This window comes from Aegilops tauschii, chromosome 5, assembly GCF_002575655.3.
Source record: "Aegilops tauschii subsp. strangulata cultivar AL8/78 chromosome 5, Aet v6.0, whole genome shotgun sequence".
Lineage (NCBI taxonomy): Eukaryota > Viridiplantae > Streptophyta > Magnoliopsida > Poales > Poaceae > Aegilops > Aegilops tauschii.
Genome location: NC_053039.3, coordinates 22,091,527 through 22,099,765, shown reverse-complemented (window position 1 = coordinate 22,099,765; position 8,239 = coordinate 22,091,527). Strand labels below are relative to the sequence as shown.

General features: G+C 50.3%; 1 long non-coding RNA gene across 2 annotated transcripts; it reads left to right on the top strand.

Moving 5' to 3' along the window:
- The first annotated feature begins 894 nt into the window (after nt 1-894).
- On the top strand, nt 895-4,372 carry LOC141023261 (uncharacterized). 2 transcript variants are annotated; one of them, XR_012183938.1, is made up of 3 exons: nt 945-1,290; nt 2,774-2,861; nt 4,089-4,372. It is a non-coding gene; the product is annotated as an uncharacterized lncRNA (long non-coding RNA). The 2 variants fall into 2 exon arrangements; XR_012183937.1 differs by having other exon boundaries at nt 895-1,290; nt 2,774-4,372.
- Nucleotides 4,373-8,239: the final 3,867 nt, after the last annotated feature.

The following is an 8,239-nucleotide window of genomic DNA, read 5'->3' as shown; positions in this document are numbered from 1 at the left end:
CAGTTCACGCCGGATTCAGTGGCTCCAAGCCTGGCGAGCGAAACAAACCTTATAAAAGGAACAGCGAGGGACCATCCATCTTGGACCGCATACTCGATCATCCGTGCCAGATACATGGCACCCCAGGCAAACAAGCCAATCTGTGACGCCCCGAGACCGATGCCCCAGATGCCTTCCTTTAATCTCATTGTCTTTTGTGTGTTTCAACTGTTTGTTGCCATGATTGATGAGTGCCATTGTCATATTTTGCTTCTTGCATCATGTTCATCATTTGGTTATATTGCATTGCCATGCCCATCATTGTCATATTGCATTTGTGCCTCTTGTCGTGCTTGCTTGCCTATGCATTTGTCCCATGCATCATCACCTTCTCCTTTTCCTTCTACTTCCTTTCTTTTTGCAAGTGCTACATTTTTCCCTTCTCCATTAATGTTCATATTTTCCCTACAAATATTAGGCCATGCCTGCATCCTCCCTATAAAATTTCATCTTATTTGGACTTGGTTTGGTTGGGGTAAAAAATGCCTCAAAACTTGGAATATTTTTCTTCCTCTAAAAATGTCCAAACCATTTTTAAAATTACGTTCATTAATCTAGGGGCATGGGGATATTTTCATATCTCTCACACCCCTCCCCAATCCCCCTGTGCATTTTGTTCCTTATTTATGTTTGAGTAAGGAGAGCAGCAGTAGCAGCAGCCCAGTAGCGCAGCAGCAGTGCGGCCCAGCCGAGCCACAACCCAGCCCGCCAACTACCTCGCCCTCTGGTAATTCCACCTCCACGCAGCACATTTTCACCCTGGGCCCGCCTGTCAACCTCTCTCCCCTCACTATTTCTTCCTCCTCCCGGTTCCACTCCTTCTCACAGTAAAAGGAGAGGCAGCACGCACTAGGCCACCGTGGCCACCACGGCGCTCGTGCCCCCTCCTATAAATCCCCAGCGCGTCCCCTAGGGTTTCCTCGCCTCCCTCCTTTTCCTCCTCCGCGCCGCCAGCAGGTAAGGCCCCCTCCTCCGCGCCCGCACGCCGTCGCCCGTCGCCATGGCCGAGGCGAGCCGAAGCTCGTCTCCGGCGTAGCTCACCCCGCCGGTGCCCCTCCTTCATCTCGGGCCTTCGAGACACCCCCGCGACCCCGTTCCTGCTGCGATCCAAGGCCGGAGCCACCAAGTTCCTCGATGTCATCTCCGTCATCTTCCTCTGCTTCACGGAACCGAGCGCCTCCATCGATCATCGCGTCCTCCCGCCGTCTCCGGTCACCCGCGACCATGTTCGACTCCAGCAGCACCCCCACGGTGGAGCCCCGCTCCTCCCCAACTCCCCTCTCCGATTCGTTTCCGTCGCCGTAGTCCTCTTCCCGAGCAAGCTGACGCCATGTCCGCCATGGACGAGTTCCTGGAGCTCGTCCCGCTTGTGTACGCGTGTCCTCTGTGCACATGCTGCCCCTTCGCTGCCACACCTCCACGCACGCGCATATGCATGCCCGCATGCCCGCAGTGCCCGCTTGTCTCACCCAGTACCTGCACGCACATCTCCGAGGCGGCCATGCCATGGCCGCGAGCCCGCCAGTCTCCTGCACCATGCCACCCCTTGCTGCAAGCCCGCGCGTGCCCCACCGCAGCCTCCCTAGAAGGATTCCGCACCCCCGCCGGTCCTCTGAAACCACAGCAGGTCAGCAGTTGTTGCTGTTGGCTCCCGTCGCCGGCGAGTCCCCGTGCGGACGCTTCAGTTTGGGTCCTGGTCGCGTTGACCATATGCTTTATCTTCCCGCCGATCTCCCTTTGCATCACCATCTCATGGCTAGCCTAATTTTTTGAAGGGATCACATAGCTAGCCTAGTGGTTAGCGCAGCCACTATCCATCCGAGGGGTCTGGGGATCGACTCCCAGGCGCCCCAATTTCTGCTCTGTTTCCCCTTTACTATGCACACACACCCTCCGCGCTCACTCGGGCCAAGTCCTCCTGGGCCGCTGCAGGTTGCTGCAATCCGGCCCGTGCGTATTTTTTCACAATATGCAACTTTCATCCTTGTTAAAATGTTAAAAATGCTAAAAATGCTGTTTGATTAATTTGCTCATATGCGATGCTAAAATGTTTTTATTTCATAACTAAATAACTGTAGCTCCGAATTTAATTATCATTATATGTAATTGGGGTAGAAAAATGCATAGTTTAACATTGTGACATTACTTTGCATGTTTAACAACTCTAAAATATAGTTTAGGGCAGAACTGTACCAAATCTAAAAAATGCACATCAGGATTTTCCGGATTTGTTGTTTGTTATATCCGGCCCCATTTAAATTGCTTAGGTAGTATAGTTTTGTTATGTTTCACCTCTTGCCATGTTTAATAACATTTAATATTGTTGTGACATTACTTTGCATGTTTAACAACTCTAAAATATAGTTTAGGGCAGAACTGTACCAAATCTAAAAAATGCACATCAGGATTTTCCGGATTTGTTGTTTGTTATATCCGGCCCCATTTAAATTGCTTAGGTAGTATAGTTTTGTTATGTTTCACCTCTTGCCATGTTTAATAACATTTAATATTGTTGGGTACATTAACGAGAGAGAACTAAATAATTGATGTGGTGTTTCGTCAATATGCAACTTGTTGCACATTGAGCTCCACTTAACTTGTAGTATTGTTTGTTGCACTTTGCCATGCTTTTAAACTGGACATGCATCATACTTGGTTGTGCATCATGCCATGTTTATGTGATGGTTGTTTACTATGTTGTTTGTTTCTTTCCGGTTGCGCTTCTCCTTGATAGTTTCAGTTATGTTGCGTTTGTGAGGATTCGTTCGACTACGTCGTTTGTCTTCTTCATGGACTCGTTCTTCTTCCTAGCGGGATTTCAGGCAAGATGACCATACCCTCGATATCACTTCTATCTTTGCTTGCTAGTTGTTCGCTCCATCGCTATGATGCGCGACCTATCACTTGTTTATCACGCCTCCCATATTGCCATGTCAAGCCTCTAACCCACCTTTCTAGCAAACCGTTGTTTGGCTATGTTACCGCTTTTGCTTAGCCCCTCTTATAGCATTGTTAGTTGCAGGTGAAGTTGAAGATTGCTCCATGTTGGAACATGTTTATGTTGGGATATCACAATATCTCTTATTAATTAATGCATCTATATACTTGGTAAAGGGTGAAAGGCTCGGCCTTTTGCCTGGTGTTTTGTTCCACTCTTGCCCCCTAGTTTCCGTCATACCGGTGTTATGTTCCTTGATTTTGTGTTCCTTACGCGGTTGGGGATTTATGGGACCCCCTTGACAGTTCGCTTTGAATAACACTCCTCCAGCCAGGCCCAACCTTGGTTTTACCATTTTTCACCTAAGCCTTTTCCCCTGGGTTCCGCGGACTCAAGGGTCATCTTTATTTTAAACCCCCCGGGCCAGTGCTCCTCTGAGCGTTGGTCCAAACTAGAGTCCTTTGCAGCGCCACCTCAGGGAAACTTGAGGGCTGGTTTTAGTTGTACGGAGTGCTCATCCGGTGTGCCCTGAGAACGAGATATGTGCAGCTCCTATCAGGATTTGTCGGCACAGTCGGGTGGTCTTGCTGGTCTTGTTTTACCATTGTCGAAAGTCTTGTAACCGGGATTCCGAGCCTGATCGGGGTTTCCTGGGAGAAGGAATATCCTTCGTTGACCGTGAGAGCTTGTGATGGGCTAAGTTGGGACACCCCTGCAGGGTATAAACTTTCGAAAGCCGTGCCCGCGGTTATGTGGCAGATGGAAATTTGTTAATGTCCAGTTGTAGAGAACTTGACACTTGACTTAATTAAAATGCATCAACCGCGTGTGTAGCCGTGATGGTCTCTTTTCGGTAAAGTCCGGGAAGTGAACATGGTCTTGTGTTATGCTTGGACGTAAGTAGTTTTAGGATCACTTCTTGATCTTCTAGCTTCTCGACCGTTGCGTTGCTTCTCTTCTCGCTCTTATTTGCGTATGTTAGCCACCATATTTGCTTAGCGCTTGGTGCAGCTCCACCTCATTGCCCTATCCTACCCATAAGCTTAAATAGTCTTGATCTCGCGGGTGTGAGATTGCTGAGTCCTCGTGACTCATGGATACTTCCAAACAGTTGCAGGTGCCGATGATACCAGTGCAGGTGATGCTACCGAACTCAAGTGGGAGTTCGACGAGGACCACGGTCGTTACTATGTTTCGTTTCCCGATGATCAGTAGTGGTGCCCAGTTGGGACGATCGGGGATCTAAAATTTGGGGTTGTCTTCTTTTATTTTGGTTCCGTAGTCGGACCTTGATTGTACTCTGGATGATGTATGTTTAACTTGTTATTTGTGTGAAGTGGCGATTGTAAGCCAACTCTTTATCCCTTACTTATTCAGTACATGAAATTGTGTGAAGATTACCCCTCTTGCGACAAAACCACCATGCGGTTATGCCTCCAAGTCATGCCTCGACAAATGGGAGATATAGCCGCATCGTGGGCGTTACACAATCATACCAACAGAGATTGCTGGGTTTTCAAACAAGCCAACAAGTCAAAAACCGAGAACAAGGAAATGGGATCGCAAAGTGAGGATGACGACGAAGAGCCCCGACAGCCGAACACTGAGCGGCAAAAGAAATTCCCCCCGTCAGGTCAAAATGGTGGACATGATATATGCTACACACATACCCAAAAGGGAGCGCAAGCGCGCACTCAGGGACGTCTACGCGGTAGAGCCAGTCGCCCCAAAATTCAATCCATGGTCGTCATTTCCGATCACCTTTGACCGACATGACCACCCAACTAGTATCTGTCATGGCGGATCGGCCGCACTGGTCCTTGACCCAATCATCGACGGATTTCACCTCACACGAGTCCTCATGGACAGTGGTAGCAGCCTCAACCTGCTCTATCAGGATACAGTGAGGAAGATGGGCATTAATCCCTCACGAATCAAACCCACAAGGACTACCTTTAAAGGAGTCATACCAGGCGTAGAGGCCCGTTGTACGGGCTCAGTCATGCTGGAGGTGGTCTTCGGTTCTCCGGACAACTTCTGAAGCGAGGAGTTAATCTTCGATATCGTCCCCTTCCGCAGCAGCTACCACGCACTGCTTGAACGAACCGCGTTTGCTAGATTCAACGAAGTGCCACACTACGCTTATCTCAAGCTCAAGATGTCCGGTCCAAGCGGCATCATAACAGTTAATGGAAACGCGGAACGCTCCCTCCGTACTGAGGAGCACACAGCCGCCCTAGCAGCAGAAGTACAAAACGGCCTTCTCAAGCAGAACTATAATCCGGCTGCCAAACCCCCGGACATCGTTAAGAAGGTCCGGACTACACTGCAACAGGACAGCTCTGCTCGTAAAGAGCTTGATTAGCAATTCGGCCTCCGCCCCACGCGTACATAATTACGCGCCCAAACAATTTGGACGGAGGCATAGCTAGCTCGCGATCCACAGTGCGGCTCGACCGACCCCAGGATTCGCGTACCTTTTTCTTTTCCATTTCAGGTCAATTCTCTCTTTTCGAGACTTCTTCTGACAACCTGTCTGTCGGACACACCAAGGAGGCAAGGAGCTTTGGCGCACAAGGGAAGCCCCAGGTGGCCTCTGTTAACGATTGCTATACCTGTTTTACATACCCGCACGCAGCCCGCACTTGGTTTTGGCATGTTAAATAGCCTTCTTTGCTTATCATATTGCATGTACGTATAAGCCTCGACGTATTAGTAACATTATAAAAATAAAGGGAAGCGTCAGTTTTTACCTAATCTTCCCCTTTCTTCCTTTGTATTTATTACTTGTTGCATGCATACATTCTGGTACATATTACTGCGCCAGGGGCTTCATCACGCCCCGAATTACGGCAACAAAAGTCCGAATACTTTTACAGTACAGTTCGGCACCCCGAACTTATAGCATTATATGCATCGGCTCCGAATCATGTCTTTGGTCAATAGTTGGGTTGCCCGGCTCCTGTGCTTACTACCTTACATTCCGCTATATCGGCTAGGGTAGTAAAGGGAGAACTACTACGATTGTGTCCCGGTTCTTCCGGACGGCACCTCAGTAGAGAAAGCCGAAAACTGACTGTCATGATGCGGCGAGAGCTGGTCAGCTATTCGAGAGGTTCCAAATCGTTAGAGATTTTCTTCGCTTCACGCGAGGAATCGGTTTCCCTGATTAGGCGTGTGTTACACCCCTAGTTCGGTCTTCCGAATACAAGGGGCTTCGCCGAATATCTTATTGTCAAACTCCTATGGCTATGTGAGGGCGGTAAAGGCCGCATAGTCTGATTGCCTTGTTCGTTGCGCTAAACACCTCCTTTAAGGACTAGAATGTGGAGTAAAGAGTGTTTGTATTGATCCCGAATACCCCCGTACTACCTACGTGGGGGCAGAAGCCGACGACTGGTCAACCCTCAGATCTCATAAACGGCCGCACAGGAGGTAAAATTTAAATCACAAGCATTATATTACACAACATCATTGTTCCATATTACAGGTCATGATAATACGGATGTTTTCATGGGAATATAACATCCTTCGAACATTGCTCCGCTACATGGCGGGACCAATCCAGGACACTATCAAAATAGAGCTCGGGTCAACGATGCTCCTTGCCCTCAGGCGGCCCCTCGGTCACCAGCTTCTTGGCATCCAGCTTCGCCCAATGCGTCTTGACGCGGGCAAAGGCCATCCGTGCACCTTCAATACAGACCGATCTCTTCACGGCTTTGAGCCGTGGGCAGGCACTCATGAGCCACTTCACAAGTCCGAAGTAGCTGCTGGGTACGGGCTCGGCAGGCCACAACCGGACTATCAGGTCCGTCATGGCTTGCTTAGCCGACCTGTGCAGCTCGACCAGCTGTTTCAGCTGGTTGCTAAAGGGCACCGGATGTTCTGGTCCAAAATATTGAGACCAGAATAGCTTCTCCGTAGACATCCTCTCTTCGGCTCGATAAAACTCGGCAGCATCTGATATGCTGCGCGGCAGATTCGTAAACGCCCCTGGAAAACCCAAATGCAGGTCAGTACAAGGAATGTTTCCTTTGCCTACTGGCTTTGCATAGCGAAAGACTTACCCGCCGTAATCTTCTTGGCCGCCTGAATTTCTTGGAGGGCGCTCTGGGCTTCGGCTCGGGCATCCTGTGCGCTCTGACGAGCCTTCACAAGTTCGGACTCTTGCGTCTTAAAATCGCGCTCCAAGGACTCGAGCTTCTCGACGGCGTCCTGGAGCTCTTGGGCCTTGCTAACCAGGGCCTCGTGCTTCTCGCGTGCGGCGCGTTCCTTGGCCGCTTTGTCCTCGGCCTCAACTAACGCCTTTTTGAGGGCCGCCACTTTGATCGTGGCCCCTAATAAAGTTCATGACACTTTAGTCAGCTTCAACAATTTATTCTTCAATATACCGGCAGGTTACTGCATACCTTGGCTATCCTACAACTGCTTCTTCACGAGGGCGAGCTCGTCCTCGGCCCGCTCTAGTTTTTGCTTCAGTCCGGAGACCTCCGCGGTTTGAGCGGTAGCAGCCCGCAACAAGGCCTGCTTATTCACACAGACACCTTTTTGTTAGACTCCTGCGATAATTATTTTTGATGCTCCGTTCAGCTTTTTCTTTCCGAACACCGAATAGAGCATCAGGGGCTACCGTCTACACTGTGATATTCTTCCTACAATCACACTACTTACCTCAAATCCCGTTAGAAGGCTAGTGCAGGCTTCGGTCAGTCCGCTCTTGACGAACTGAACCTTCTCGATCACCGTGCCCATGAGGGCACAATTTTCATCCACAATGGAGGCGCCTCGTAGCGCCTCCAGCAGATTATCCGGTGCGTCTGGTTGGACAGAGGTCACCGGCGGAACTGGCACATCTCCTCCTTTTGGGGAAGGCCGTTCGCTGGACTCCGGAGCCATGTAGGTCTCCGGAAGGGTATCTGGCCGCGGGCCGAAAGGAACTCGGGCCCCGTCACCAGTCCCCATGGGGGCCTTTCCCCCCATATGTCCGGCGGCCGAGGAGCCATCCTGGGGCTCCACCCTGACGATCTCCGAAACCTCCCCCCCCCGGTCCGGGAAGGTCTTTTGGGACACCACCTCGTCATCACCCTTGGGCGAGGCAGAATGAGCAGGTGGCGGAGACATGCTAGCCATCTCCTTCGAGTCTAGCGAATCCTCTGTCGAGGATCGCGGGGAGCCATCGTGTGTCGGGCTGCAATGACAAGATTTAAAGTATATCAATAATACAAACCGGGAATGCCAGACGTTTTTGGACTCTGATAC